The sequence below is a fragment of the Myxine glutinosa genome, chromosome 5, assembly GCF_964187855.1.
Source record: "Myxine glutinosa chromosome 5, kmMyxGlut1.1, whole genome shotgun sequence".
NCBI classification, from domain to species: Eukaryota; Metazoa; Chordata; class Myxini; order Myxiniformes; family Myxinidae; genus Myxine; species Myxine glutinosa.
Genome location: NC_136265.1, coordinates 19,271,741 through 19,286,347, shown reverse-complemented (window position 1 = coordinate 19,286,347; position 14,607 = coordinate 19,271,741). Strand labels below are relative to the sequence as shown.

General features: G+C 41.3%; 1 long non-coding RNA gene across 2 annotated transcripts; it reads left to right on the top strand.

Annotated features, from left to right (window-relative positions):
- The first annotated feature begins 353 nt into the window (after nt 1–353).
- On the top strand, nt 354–13,948 carry LOC144892215 (uncharacterized). 2 transcript variants are annotated; one of them, XR_013623422.1, is made up of 4 exons: nt 354–558; nt 7,104–7,196; nt 11,264–11,306; nt 13,689–13,948. It is a non-coding gene; the product is annotated as an uncharacterized LOC144892215 (long non-coding RNA). The 2 variants fall into 2 exon arrangements; XR_013623421.1 differs by having other exon boundaries at nt 7,104–7,208.
- The last annotated feature ends 659 nt before the right edge of the window (nt 13,949–14,607 follow it).

The window sequence follows — 14,607 nt, the reverse complement described above, 5'->3', positions numbered from 1 at the left end:
TGTGTGTGTGTCCCATAACTCCAAAGCCATAAAATGTATCATCCCAAAACTTTGCATGCATCCGAAGGGAACTCCAAGGGGGGGGGGGGGGCATGAATGAATATTAAGTGTTTGGGTAAATAACCAGGTTGTACAATGAAACAGGTTAGCACAGGTTTACATTGTACCTGTAGCAAGTCACCGGCATGACTTGGCCTGACAATAAAAACTTTCCACACACAAAGTGGAAAGTAGAATAAAAGGTCGGTGTTTGAAGGAGAATGTGACAAGCGGGATGGAAAATGCTGCCGTTTCATGGGCGTAACGAACGTATCGAGTTATAGACGGTCCGGCCCCTTTTATATTTTTGTTTGCTTTTGGTTGTTTGTGAGCCTCGGTGGTCTTTTTAAACAACCTTTGATCAGACAACTGGTCAGTGCAGAGTAATAGAGGAGAGTCTGTTCACGTCTAAAGCCTCTGCTGTTCACCTCAACGGTCCACGACACCATGAAATCTTGGGTTTACCTGCCACTGCTGCTGCTTATCTGCCTGGTTGTTTTCACCAATGAGAAACCCAGGGTACGTAGCAATATATCCTGCTTTCCCTGTAGAAGAATATAAGAGAACGTGTTCTGTCCATTGGTCTTGTGTTGTAACAACAACCGATTCACTTCACCTATTTGGGAGGTGCGGGGAGAGGTACGAGTGGGAGTTATATTGCAGGTTACACTTTTACGCACCGAATAGAAATCCCCTGCCGATGTAGCTGGATTCTCTCACTCCCCTAAAATCTCACTCTGGAGTGATTTTGTCCGAGGATAAAATCACTCTAGAGTGAACTAATCCTAGGACTGGCACTCGAGAGTGTAATTATCCTCGGACAGAATCACTCCCCCTGTCAGGATCGACACACTCCCTCCAGGATCAAAGCACTCCCCATTAGGATAAAGTCAACCCCCCAGAAAGAATGGAAAGATATATTTAGTTACTTTGGAAATATAACGCACAGGATGTTAGATATCGTTGCAATGATCAACAGAGATTTTACTGTGTATTTTAGTGTATACGGTGTAAGCATGTGCATCATATTGTCGGATCTTAATATTTAATTGTTGAATACATGTACTATATTTGAGCCCATGTTGAATGCATGTACTATATTTGAGCCCATGTTGAATACATGTACTATATTTGAGCCCATGTTGAATACATGTACTATATTTGAGCCCATGTTGAATACATGTACTATATTTGAGCCCATGTTGAATACATGTACTATATTTGAGCCCATGTTGAATACATGTACTATATTTGAGCCCATGTTGAATACATGTACTATATTTGAGCCTATCATTATTTCAATACAACAAAAGAAGACATGAGTCCCGTTTTCCCCGTATATTTAATCAATACTCCCGTTCATTTATATTCACATGAGTTATTATACTTTGTTATGGTTTAAAAATATATCATGCAGTGTACTTCATTTCATATCTATATGTATAGGGTTAGGGTTAGGGTTTGTAAAGTTATACCAAAGTAAATTTATAGAACGTAACTTAAAATGACATATTATATGTTGAAATGAAAATATCCTTTTTGTATAAAACATCGTAAATGTATCGTAATGATTACTGCGAATGCTCTAATATCAAAATATATAGTTATTTGAATGTTAAATTTATACTTTTCTTTATTTCATTTACCCAGTTTAATGCGGGGATGCGAAAAACATTGTATTTTTATTTTTAGGGAGAGACGTTTACAAAGGACATCATTCTGCCCTGTTTATCAATTCATTTATCATTTTATGTTCATATTCATTAACTTTGTCATGGTTGCATGTCATTACCATGCAATAAATATTGTTTAAATCACAAAATATATAGGGGGGGGGGGTTATAATCCTGGGGAGTCATTTGATCCTGCAAGGGGGAGTGTTAAAATCCTAGGGGGAGTGATTTTATCCTGTGGAGTGATTCTATCCTCCTACACCGGCATTACTTGGTGCACGTCAAAGATCCCAGCTCTCAGCGGCCCCCAAATATATATATACTAGCTCGGCTCGGCTCGGCTCGGCTCGGCTCGGCTCGCGCGTTACGGAGGAACGGGCTCATTTTAGCTGAGGATAATGACTGTACCTAAGTTGCTGTGTTGTCATGATTTGCACCAATCATAATACAAACAATTACTTTGCACAAATGTATTTGTTGTGTTTGTGATATTACATTTTTATAGGCAATTTAGGTTGAAGATTTAGGTGGAATGTTTTTTTTTTTCAAGAAAGAACCCCTCAGCACATACATAGGGGAGGGGTAGGTGCAGACTGGAAGTTTGGGACGATTACACCTCACCACCACGTAATTCAAAACACCTCACCACCACGTCATTTAAAACACCTCACCACCACGTCATTTAAAAACACCTCACCACCACGAAAATAAAAACACCTCACCACTATGTCATTTAAAAACACCTCACAGCCACGTCATTTAAAAACACCTCACAGCCACGAAAATAAAAACACCTCACCACCACGAAAATAAAAACACCTCACAGCCACGAAATTAAAAACACCTCACCACCACGAAAATAAAAACACCTCACAGCCACGAAATTAAAAACACCTCACCACCACAAAAATAAAAACACGTCACAGCCACGAAATTAAAAACACCTCACCACCACGAAAATAAAAACACCTCACCACCACGTCATTTAAAAACACCTCACCACCACGAAAATAAAAACACCTCACCACCATGTCATTTAAAAACACCTCACAGCCACGAAAATGAAAACACCTCACCACCACAAAATTAAAAACACCTCACAGCCACGAAAATAAAAACACCTCACCACCACGAAAATAAAAACACCTCACAGCCACGAAATTAAAAACACCTCACCACCACGAAAATAAAAACACCTCACAGCCACGAAATTAAAAACACCTCACCACCACGAAAATAAAAACACCTCACAGCCACGAAATTAAAAACACCTCACCACCACGTCATTTAAAAACACCTCACCACCACGAAAATAAAAACACCTCACCACCACGTCATTTAAAAACACCTCACAGCCACGAAAATAAAAACACCTCACCACCACGTCATTTAAAAACACCTCACAGCCACGAAAATAAAAACACCTCACCACCACGAAAATAAAAACACCTCACCACCACGTCATTTAAAAACACCTCACCACCACGAAAATAAAAACACCTCACAGCCACGAAAATAAAAACACCTCACCACCACGTCATTTAAAAACACCTCACCACCACGAAAATAAAAACACCTCACCACCACGAAAATAAAAACACCTCACCACCACGAAAATAAAAACACCTCACCACCACGAAAATAAAAACACCTCACAGCCACGAAAATAAAAACACCTCACCACCACGTCATTTAAAAACACCTCACCACCACGAAAATAAAAACACCTCACCACCACGAAAATAAAAACACCTCACAGCCACGAAAATAAAAACACCTCACAGCCACGTCATTTAAAAACACCTCACAGCCACGAAAATAAAAACACCTCACCACCACGAAAATAAAAACACCTCACAGCCACGAAATTAAAAACACCTCACCACCACGAAAATAAAAACACCTCACAGCCACGAAATTAAAAACACCTCATCACCATGAAAGTAAAAACACCTCACAGCCACGAAATTAAAAACACCTCACCACCACGTCATTTAAAAACACCTCACCACCACGAAAATAAAAACACCTCACCACCACGTCATTTAAAAACACCTCACAGCCACGAAAATAAAAACACCTCACCACCACGTCATTTAAAAACACCTCACAGCCACGAAAATAAAAACACCTCACAGCCACGAAATTAAAAACACCTCACCACCACATCATTTAAAAACACCTCACCACCACGAAAATAAAAACACCTCACCACCACGTCATTTAAAAACACCTCACCACCACAAAAATAAAAACACCTCACAGCCACGAAAATAAAAACACTTCACAGCCACGAAAATAAAAACACCTCACCACCACGTCATTTAAAAACACCTCACAGCCACGAAAATAAAAACACCTCACCACCACGAAAATAAAAACACCTCACAGCCACGAAAATAAAAACACCTCACCACCACGAAAATAAAAACACCTCACAGCCACGAAATTAAAAACACCTCACCACCAAGTAATTCAAAACACCTCACCATCACATAATTCAAAACACCTCACCCCCAATTAATTAAAAACACCTCACCACCAAGTAATTCAAAACACCTCACCACCACATAATTCAAAACACCTCACCCCCAATTAATTAAAAACACCTCACCACCACGAAAATAAAAACACCTCACCACCACGAAAATAAAAACACCTCACAGCCACGAAATTAAAAACACCTCACCACCACGAAAATAAAAACACCTCACAGCCACGAAATTAAAAACACCTCACCACCACGAAATTAAAAACACCTCACAGCCACGAAATTAAAAACACCTCACCACCACGTCATTTAAAAACACCTCACCACCACGTCATTTAAAAACACCTCACCACCACGAAAATAAAAACACCTCACAGCCACGTCATTTAAAAACACCTCACAGCCACGAAAATAAAAACACCTCACCACCACGTCATTTAAAAACACCTCACAGCCACGAAAATAAAAACACCTCACCACCACGTCATTTAAAAACACCTCACAGCCACGAAAATAAGAACACCTCACCACCACGAAAATAAAAACACCTCACAGCCACGAAAATAAAAACACCTCACCACCACGTCATTTAAAAACACCTCACAGCCACGAAAATAAAAACACCTCACCACCACGAAAATAAAAACACCTCACAGCCACGAAAATAAAAACACCTCACCACCACGTCATTTAAAAACACCTCACAGCCACGAAAATAAAAACACCTCACCACCACGTCATTTAAAAACACCTCACCACCACCTCATTTAAAAACACCTCACCACCACGAAAATAAAAACACCTCACCACCACGAAAATAAAAACACCTCACAGCCACGAAATTAAAAACACCTCACCACCACGAAAATAAAAACACCTCACAGCCACGAAATTAAAAACACCTCACCACCACGAAATTAAAAACACCTCACAGCCACGAAATTAAAAACACCTCACCACCACGTCATTTAAAAACACCTCACCACCACGTCATTTAAAAACACCTCACCACCACGAAAATAAAAACACCTCACAGCCACGTCATTTAAAAACACCTCACAGCCACGAAAATAAAAACACCTCACCACCACGTCATTTAAAAACACCTCACAGCCACGAAAATAAAAACACCTCACCACCACGTCATTTAAAAACACCTCACAGCCACGAAAATAAAAACACCTCACCACCACGAAAATAAAAACACCTCACAGCCACGAAAATAAAAACACCTCACCACCACGTCATTTAAAAACACCTCACAGCCACGAAAATAAAAACACCTCACCACCACGAAAATAAAAACACCTCACAGCCACGAAAATAAAAACACCTCACCACCACGTCATTTAAAAACACCTCACAGCCACGAAAATAAAAACACCTCACCACCACGTCATTTAAAAACACCTCACCACCACGTCATTTAAAAACACCTCACCACCACGAAAATAAAAACACCTCACCACCACGAAAATAAAAACACCTCACAGCCACGAAATTAAAAACACCTCACCATCACATAATTCAAAACACCTCACCACCACGTAATTCAAAACACCTCACCACCAATTAATTCAAAACACCTCACCATCACATAATTCAAAACACCTCACCCCCAATTAATTAAAAACACCTCACCACCACGTCATTTAAAAACACCTCACCACCACATAATTCAAAATACCTCACCACCACGTGATTCAAAACCACCACAACGTTATTAAAAACACTTCACAACCACGGAAACAAAAGATTGAGGGAGTCGTTAAGTGACAACACAGACACTGCCCAGATGTGTAGATATCTTCTATCTATAATTCCAGTAATCTCTGTACGTTTGTACGTTTGTTTGTCTGTGACCGCTGTTTCTCGACAACCACGGGTCCGATATACTTTAAACTTGCCAGGTATATTGCTGGGGACCCGAGGATGTGCCTTTTCAAGGTTTCATATTAATCGGACAATTACTTACCGAGCTATGTCCAAAAAACGATTCAACCAATCAGAGAGCAGCGAACTATCGCGTGTGCCGAACGTGGCGGACACACTCTGCCTCGGATGGCACATTTGAGAGCGTATTCATTTATTTCACGTTTGCAAACTATGTTGGCGCTATGTTGGCGTTAAACTATGTTTTAAAACTAATAATAAAACTAATAAAAACGAATTTGCGATTCATCGTAACTGCGATATACGACCTTCCGGAGCTCCTGTGAGAGCGTGCGCCATTTCGGATCGTACGGGTACGTGCATGCCATATGTTGGCGTTAAACTGTTTTAAAACTAAACATGACATGAAATTTGTCCGTTTAATTAGTTGTCACTGTACTCGCAAGCCGTTCGCCGTTCGCTTTGGCGTTGCGAATGGACCAAAACATTTCATGAACCAAACCATTTCATGTAAAGCGTTCGCCGTTCGCTTTGGCGTTGCGAATGGACCAAAACATTTCATGTACCAAACCATTTCATGTAAATAGAGGGGGGGATATAATTTTAGATATAGATATAGTACGGGCATGCCCTAGTATAGATAAATGACTGTACCCGAGTTGCCGTTTTGTCATGGTTTAAACCAATCATAATTCAAACAATCATAATGCACAAATGTATTTGTAATATACGTGATATCACATTTTATAAACAATTGAAGTTGAAAAGTTATGTTGAAAAAAATTTTTTCCCTTAAAAATTCAAAATAAAAATTGGAAGAATTTTCAAAACAAATACCCTTAGGACATGCGGACGGAAGAGATATGTGCACCCCAGAAGTTTGGTACGATTTCACAAAACTTTGAGGGAGTAGTTCAGCGACAACACAACACAGACACTGTACAGTATATATAGATAGATATATGCATACACTTCTCTCCCTCTCTCTCTCTTTCTTTGTCTAACAGCGATGCCGCTTGGGGAAAAAAAACGGTGGATTCCCGGGAACATGGGCATGTTCAGGTAGTACTGGTGCACTGAGGAATAAAGATCAATTCCAGGTGATGGAACAAGTAAGGAATGATTGGATTACATTTTATGTTTTTTATTTTTTTAAAGAAATCGAACTATTTCATTTTCTGGACATGGGACCTGGGAAGAACTTGGCGATGCAATTGCTGCAAAACCCTTTTCCCCCAAATTGAACTTTTTTCCCTTTATTTTCGTCTTCCTTTCTTATGTGAAACCAAATGATGCGAATACCTGTAGATGTACGTATGACCAAGTTCGACATCAGGTTCAAACGCAGCGTGAGCTGCAAATACAATCAATGCCAAAGATAACTCTCACCTACAGGGTAACTCTCACCTACAGGATAACTCTAACCTACAGGATAACTCTAACCTGCAGGATAACCCTTACCTACAGGATAACTCTCACCTACAGGATAACTCTCACCTACAGGTTAACTCTCACCTACAGGTTAACTCTCACCTACAGGATAACTCTCACCTACAGGATAACTCTCACCTACAGGATAACTCTCACCTACAGGAGAACTCTCACCTACAGGTTGACTCTCACCTACAGGTTAACTCTCACCTACAGGATAACTCTCACCTACAGGATAACTCTCACCTACAGGTTGACTCTCACCTACAGCTTAACTCTCACCTACAGGATAACTCTCACCTACAGGTTAACTCTCACCTACAGGTTAACTCTCACCTACAGGATAACTCTCACCTACAGGTTGACTCTCACCTACAGGTTAACTCTCACCTACAGGATAACTCTCACCTACAGGATAACTCTCACCTACAGGTTGACTCTCACCTACAGGTTAACTCTCACCTACAGGATAACTCTCACCTACAGGATAACTCTCACCTACAGGATAACTCCATAGTTGTTTTTAAGTGGGGAAAACAAGAGGTTAATCGGTTGTTCTATTTCAGATGTACACCTTGCTCCATCCTTGTCTAAATGCTGTTTTATTTGTCCCGTGGGATTAACTGATTAAATTTGTATTTTGTGGCCGTAGGTAGTTTTTCACCCGAAGCCCTTCACTGCCACACCTGTGCAATATGTCCCACACAATCCTCTCTTCTTCACTTCCACTCCAGATCCCCTTTCCCTTTTCTCCATTTCCTCTCATAGTTGGCTAAATAACCTTCTCAAGCATATCTACCTGCTTTTCATTTTTCCATTTCATTTTCCTTTTTCCATCCTGGAGAGGTAATATTTAGATGGCCCCTAACAATTTCTGTTTTGCCCGATGACGTATTTGCTTTCATGAAGAGCTTCACACGAGGACTTTGTCCTTATCAATCTTCGAATTCTTCGTAACCAATGTTTGTGCTGCTCGGATCTGGAGGATTTCTTTTTGCAACATTTTTGCTCCGACCTCACACCTAGCTCGTCTTCACGCTGTTGAAACCAAAGCTTTCAGAATCATTGGAATCTCCCGCGATGAAGCTAACTCCGAGGGCCTTTCACTCACTCACCGCAGGCAGGTTGGTGGTCTTTCTGTCTTCTACCGACTCCTCTCCGGCCTTGCTCCCCCAGCTCTCTCTGGGCTCTGTACCCCAAATATTCCTACAGGTCGCACAAGATCTGCCAGCAACCCTCTTATGGTTAAACTGCCAAAATCAAGACTCTCTGCTCACCTTCATTCCTCTTTTCTTCCGCCTATGGGACAAACTCCCTCACTCTCTTCAATCCCACTCCTCCCTCCAAGTCTTTAAAACAGCTGTTCACCACCATCTCTTATCTTCCCCCCATCCAAAACCTTGATCTTTTCTACCCCAGCTAATTTCACCCCAGATCCACTTTTTTGAAATACCAACTTCTTTCCTGGAAGTCCTTGATGTCCTTGTGTTTTATACTTCAAAACCACCCCTTCCCACGCCTCCTCCCCCCAAGCCCTCTCCCTCTCACAGAGCTCCCAATGTCCCTGCTCTCAAATGTTGTGTTTGTGCTTCCCCTTCTCTCCCCATCTTGTCTACCGCTCCCCTTATTATATGTTTTATGTGTCTGTTTGATTTTTTGTGTGATAAGTGTTAGCTCTTTCACGAGCCTCGATCCTGTATACAAAAAAATAAATAAAAACAACATCGTACAAGTCTGAGCCTTTAGCCTGGTGTTGGCTTCGCGGTTAGGGTGCCGGCTTGGGATCCTCGGATCCTGGGTTCGTATCGATCGTTGAATTAACGCCAGGGGAGTTGACTCAGCCTGTCATCCTTCCGAGGTCCGCAAATTGAGTACCAGTTCACTGGTGATTCTCTGTGTGTCTCAAGAGGCGACTAACAGGGTTGGCGGCAGGAAGGGCATCAGTCCATAAAACATTGCTTCAAAAAGGGGACCACGGTGCCCGATAAAGGTCAACCCCTGCTCTGCGGGGTTGGTACAAGTCTGAGCCTGTAATATATAAGCTGGGGAACGCAATCAAGAACGGGGTTTTGTCCCCTCCACCACCGAAGGTGGACACGGAGGTTATGTTTTCACCCCTGTCTGTTTGTCTGTGAGTATGACATCTCAAAAAGTTAGACGGATTCAGACGAAATTTGGCGGACAGTTTGGGTGTTTGACAAGGACGAATTGACTAGATTTTGGTGAAGATTCAGATGCTATAATTTTTTAATTATCCCACGAATGCAAAGCAAAAAGTGGGGGTAAGCAATTGGGTCATGTCAGTTTGTCCAACTGTTCGTTTGTCTGTCCCTCTTGTCAGTTTATGATCGAAGAATGATCGTAAATTTTTGATTTTCATGGAGGAACTACTTATTTGAACACGTTATATGGAAATGTTATATTTTGAACACGAATCGGAAGACACGTTTGCCGTTTTACAGTACTTGGTCTTTGAATTCATCCCGATTCTGTACGCACAGAGTAGTAAGATCAAATTTTTTACTGTCTGTCTGCCTGGCAGTCAGACAAAATTGAAAGTCATTCCAAACAACGTTCCTGTTTTTAAGGACATTCTAAAGGATACAAACAACAGGCACGAGTAAATAATGTACCTGTGTTAAATAAGGCGGTGTATAAGACGTTAACAGCGGTAAACTTCCGGAATTTCTTTTTTCTCCGACCATAAACATCTTTGTTTTATTTGAATTGAAGTTTTCCTTCCTTACATGAAGTGAAGCTTCATCAGCATGAAGATTACCTTACTTCCAAATTCTATATTTGAACACTCCAGACCAGAAATCGCCTTTTTGTATTTTCAGAAACCCGATTCAAAATGTTACGGCCATTTACATCATCACGACCAATCAGATTTGCTGCTAGTAGGCTCCGCCCCCAACCTTATATTTTAAAGACAGCATGGAGTGATGTGTTCTATGAACTCTCTATTGTTGATGAGATCAGGAAATTTAACCTGAGAATTATCTTCATTCATCTTCGCCGACATTACTTTAACCCCAAATTTGGTAAATAGCAAGACCTCCCTTGATATTAATAACTTTAAACGAAATTAGCGAAACTAGTTACCCTCGTCCGCGGAGAGGTTATTGCATTGGAGTGCGTTTGTCTGTCTGTTTGTCCGCACAGAATAAATATGATTTTCTCTGCAACCGTTGGTCTGATTGACAGGAATTTTTCACCATAGGTGCAACTCCACCTCTAGAATTTTTTTAATGATAATGATGACTTCATAAGTCACGTGGTAGAGGCGCCATCTTGGAAAAAGCGGAAAATATGCACCTCTATCTCCATAAGAGCTGCATCGAAATGATTGAGACATGGCTCATTGTAAAGAACTCTCCATGGGAAATAAAATATGTAAATGATGATGTCATATGTGCCTCCATTATGACGTCATAATTCGACAAGTACAAAACTTCATCGATCAAGATGAAATTTCTTGCTCGTCATCTAGTGACACATTGGTGGAGAAAAAAAAGATGACGTCATCGGTCACGTGGTTCGGCCGTCATATTTGTTTTAACACAAAGGCTTTTAAAAAAACCTCTAAAAACACGTCCTGGCGAGCGTCTGCAATCCATGATTGCTTTCTTGTTTTGCTTTGAGAACTTTTGCCCGTGTTGATCAGATTTTAATTTGATGACTTGTTCTTGAGGTCATCCATTTAATGACAAAGGATTGTCATTGGTCTGTGCAGCATCCAACTCGGAAGCCCAAGAGGGATCACCATCATCATCTTGGTGAGTAAAGTCGTGCATCTTCCTCATTAATTATTTCAGTAAAATATTTATTTCATCGTTTTGATGATGAGGAAATAATCCATCAATAGGATCAATAATAATTGAACACCTTTCCCAAATGAGAGCAATCAACCTTGTTAAGATAGATCAGAGAAACTGGGATGATGTGAGTTTTGAGCCAGGGGACCCGACACATCATGTCCTGTTTTGTTTGTGAGATATCACGTGTCAGTAACTTTGACGTCATCTCATCTACAACAGTGGTATTCTCCATGATGCAACCTCTTCCCTCCAGTGCACCAGTTTGATAGGTTGGCCTCAGATCCTCTATTCCTCCGTTATTTTGTGAGCATCACGTGGGTACCTGTTTCGCATTAACTAATCGGAGCATGGACATATCGCTGGTGCAGTGCCCCCTGTAGATTAGAGCAGAAATTTGTGAGTTATTCAGGGTGCAGGAGATAACTCACTTACTCTTCACAAAAGATACCAAGGGATCGTTAATGTCCACCAAGTAATGCGTACATATTGGACATCTGGCTTTACATCCAACCGATGGACAGTGCATAATGTTATGTTTGTAGGGGGTAGGCAATACTTTAGTCCAGGTGGAATTGCATAGGTGGTGTGCTCTGACTGTCGTGAAGAAGAAGAAACCCCATGTAATAAGTAGGAAATTTGTGTAGACTGTATGTCCTGGAAGAGCGTGTCTTCGTTCCCATCACGAGGCGTGGGGTATGTTAATTAGCGGGGGATTATAGGTAATTAATCCCCTGTATGTAATGGCCTCTGTTTTTTCCCTCTGTTCCTTATGACACCAGCAACACACACACATTGTAAGAAATTACCCATTTATGACACTAAATTAAAACCAACCGGAAACAGGACATTGAGTATTAACGCGGATAACATCGACCTGGTGAGCACACAGGCACAAAAGGTCCGTGGGGCCACGCCCCGAAGAGCAGTGATTGGTCCGGGATTGATTGGCGCACAAGACTGGTAAGAAGGAACTATGGGATTGTGGAAACGTCGTAGGATGACATCAGAGCCTTGACTATAAAGGAGCATTCTGGCCGACATTTTCTTCCTCTTCAGCGAAGGACATTCCTTGAGACGCCACGATTTTCTCTTCTTGCTTCTTGATTTCCTCGCATGTTCTGGGTTTGGTGGCGAGCGGTCGTCTCCCCGACATTTTCTCGTGGCTGGCTCTGATTTTCGGGATTCAACAATGACCGGCGAAGTTCACGAGTTCTCTTCTCTCTTGGCTTTTCCTTGTGCTTGATTTCCGTGCTTATTCTTTGTCTCTCGAGCCCTGGCTTTGACGACAAATGGTCATGTCCTGACATCGCTCTTCTTCGTCTTCTCGAGGCTGGCTCGCATCCTCTGGCTTTGGTGTTGGTGAACGAGATCGTGAGGACAAGCGCGGGTGGTGACCGAGCGGACGCGGCCTGTTCATTTCGCGCACGGAGCGAGGAGTAAACAGACCGCGCATGAGGCCTAGTTCGCGCCCACGGGGAGTGCAGCCTGCGGTTTCGCGTGCAAGGACGTGTGGCCCAAGACGATTCCTGACAAGGTTCAAGAGCCGATTAGAGCTAAGTGCCCCACAAACACATTTATTTTCCAGTTATTTTTTCCCTTGTGTTGTAATTGAGTCTGAGTGGGAACGTCCCGTTTAGGAATCATAGTTTTTTTTATCGTGCATTCTTTGTGATCGGCATTTTCTTTAATAAAGCCAGTATTTTTGTACATTTTAATCCTGTGTCATTTGAGTTAATTTATCCAGGTGCGAAGACGTCGGGTGGAAGCCGTCTAGGTAAGTTCATCATACTCCTTCCCTCGCGTGTAAATAATACCTTCATTTTTGGATTGAACGCCTTGGAGAAAAGCTCATTTGGTCATCTGTGTCGCCCTGCGGTGTTCACTACAGGGTAGTCACACGACAATACGTTCATTTCCTCACCGTGCCTGGGAAACACAAAGGTGACAATTCTTAGCTGGGCCGACATTCAAACCCAGATGAGACGGATCAGGTGTGAGTGGGCGTACCTCTAGGCCATCCTCTGCCTGTCCTGGATCCTTGATAATCAAACTCACAGGAGACATTCCAGCAGCACACATGGTAGGAAGACTTCCGAGTCGTCATGTCAGTTGTCAACTTGTCACAGTAATATTTCAAAATGTCAAACTCCATTTGTGGTTCATCTTCAGGCATCAAACAAATATGTTGAGAGAATGAGATGCAAACAAATATGTCAAATAATCGACATTGAGGAAATGACGTCACGGTTTGAAGGTGGAAACAAAATCGGTTAAACCGAGTATGAGAACCGATTTTAAAACCTGTCAATTATTCTCTCGTTTTCTGTTCTTCTTTTTCAGAATGAAACCATTGTACCTGGAGTCCGCAAATATGACACCTGGACAATGTGCATCAACTGGACATCTATAATATAGATCTATCTTGTGGCTTGGAATAAATCGACATATTGATGTGGAAAACAAAATACCTGCCATTCCTTTGTCATTTAAATTGTATAAACAAATTTATGGTAAGATTTCAGATTGTGTGATGGGAAATGTTGTGATATTCAAATCAAAATAAAAAAAGGGTTTCTAATGAGCCATTTACAGAATCTGAAGCAGAGTTGTTTTGTATATTTATTTATATATTTTCCGCACCTTATTTTATTCAAGCCTAGGGAGAGAAAGCATTAACAGCCAAATGCGAATGGTTGTTCTTTGACACATAATATAGGACTTTTCAATTTTACCATAGGAGCGCCTGCGCCTGTAGAATTTATTTATTCATAATTATGACGTCATAGGTCACGTGGTACGGATGCCATCTTGGAAAAAATGTTGCACCTCTATATCTCCCAAACCGCTTCAATGGAAAAAATTGAAACATGGCTATTTGTCAAGTACTCACCATGGGGAATAATATATGTTGATGATGATGTCATCGGTGCCTTCCTTATGACGTCATAATTCGACAAGTACAAAGCTTGATCTGATCAGTATTAAAAAAAGATTCCTCTGCAACTGTTAGTCCGATGGACACGAAATTTTCAGAATATGAGCGGCTCCTCCTGTTAAATTTTTCTAATGATAATTATGACGTCATCGATGACGTGGTACAGGCGCCATCTTGGAAAAATCGAAAAAAGTTGCACCTCTATATCTCCGAAACCGCTCATGGAAAAAATTGAAACATGGCTCATTGTCAAGTACTCCGCTTGGGGAATAAGATATGTTAATGATGATGTCATCGGCACCTTAATAATAATAATAATAATAA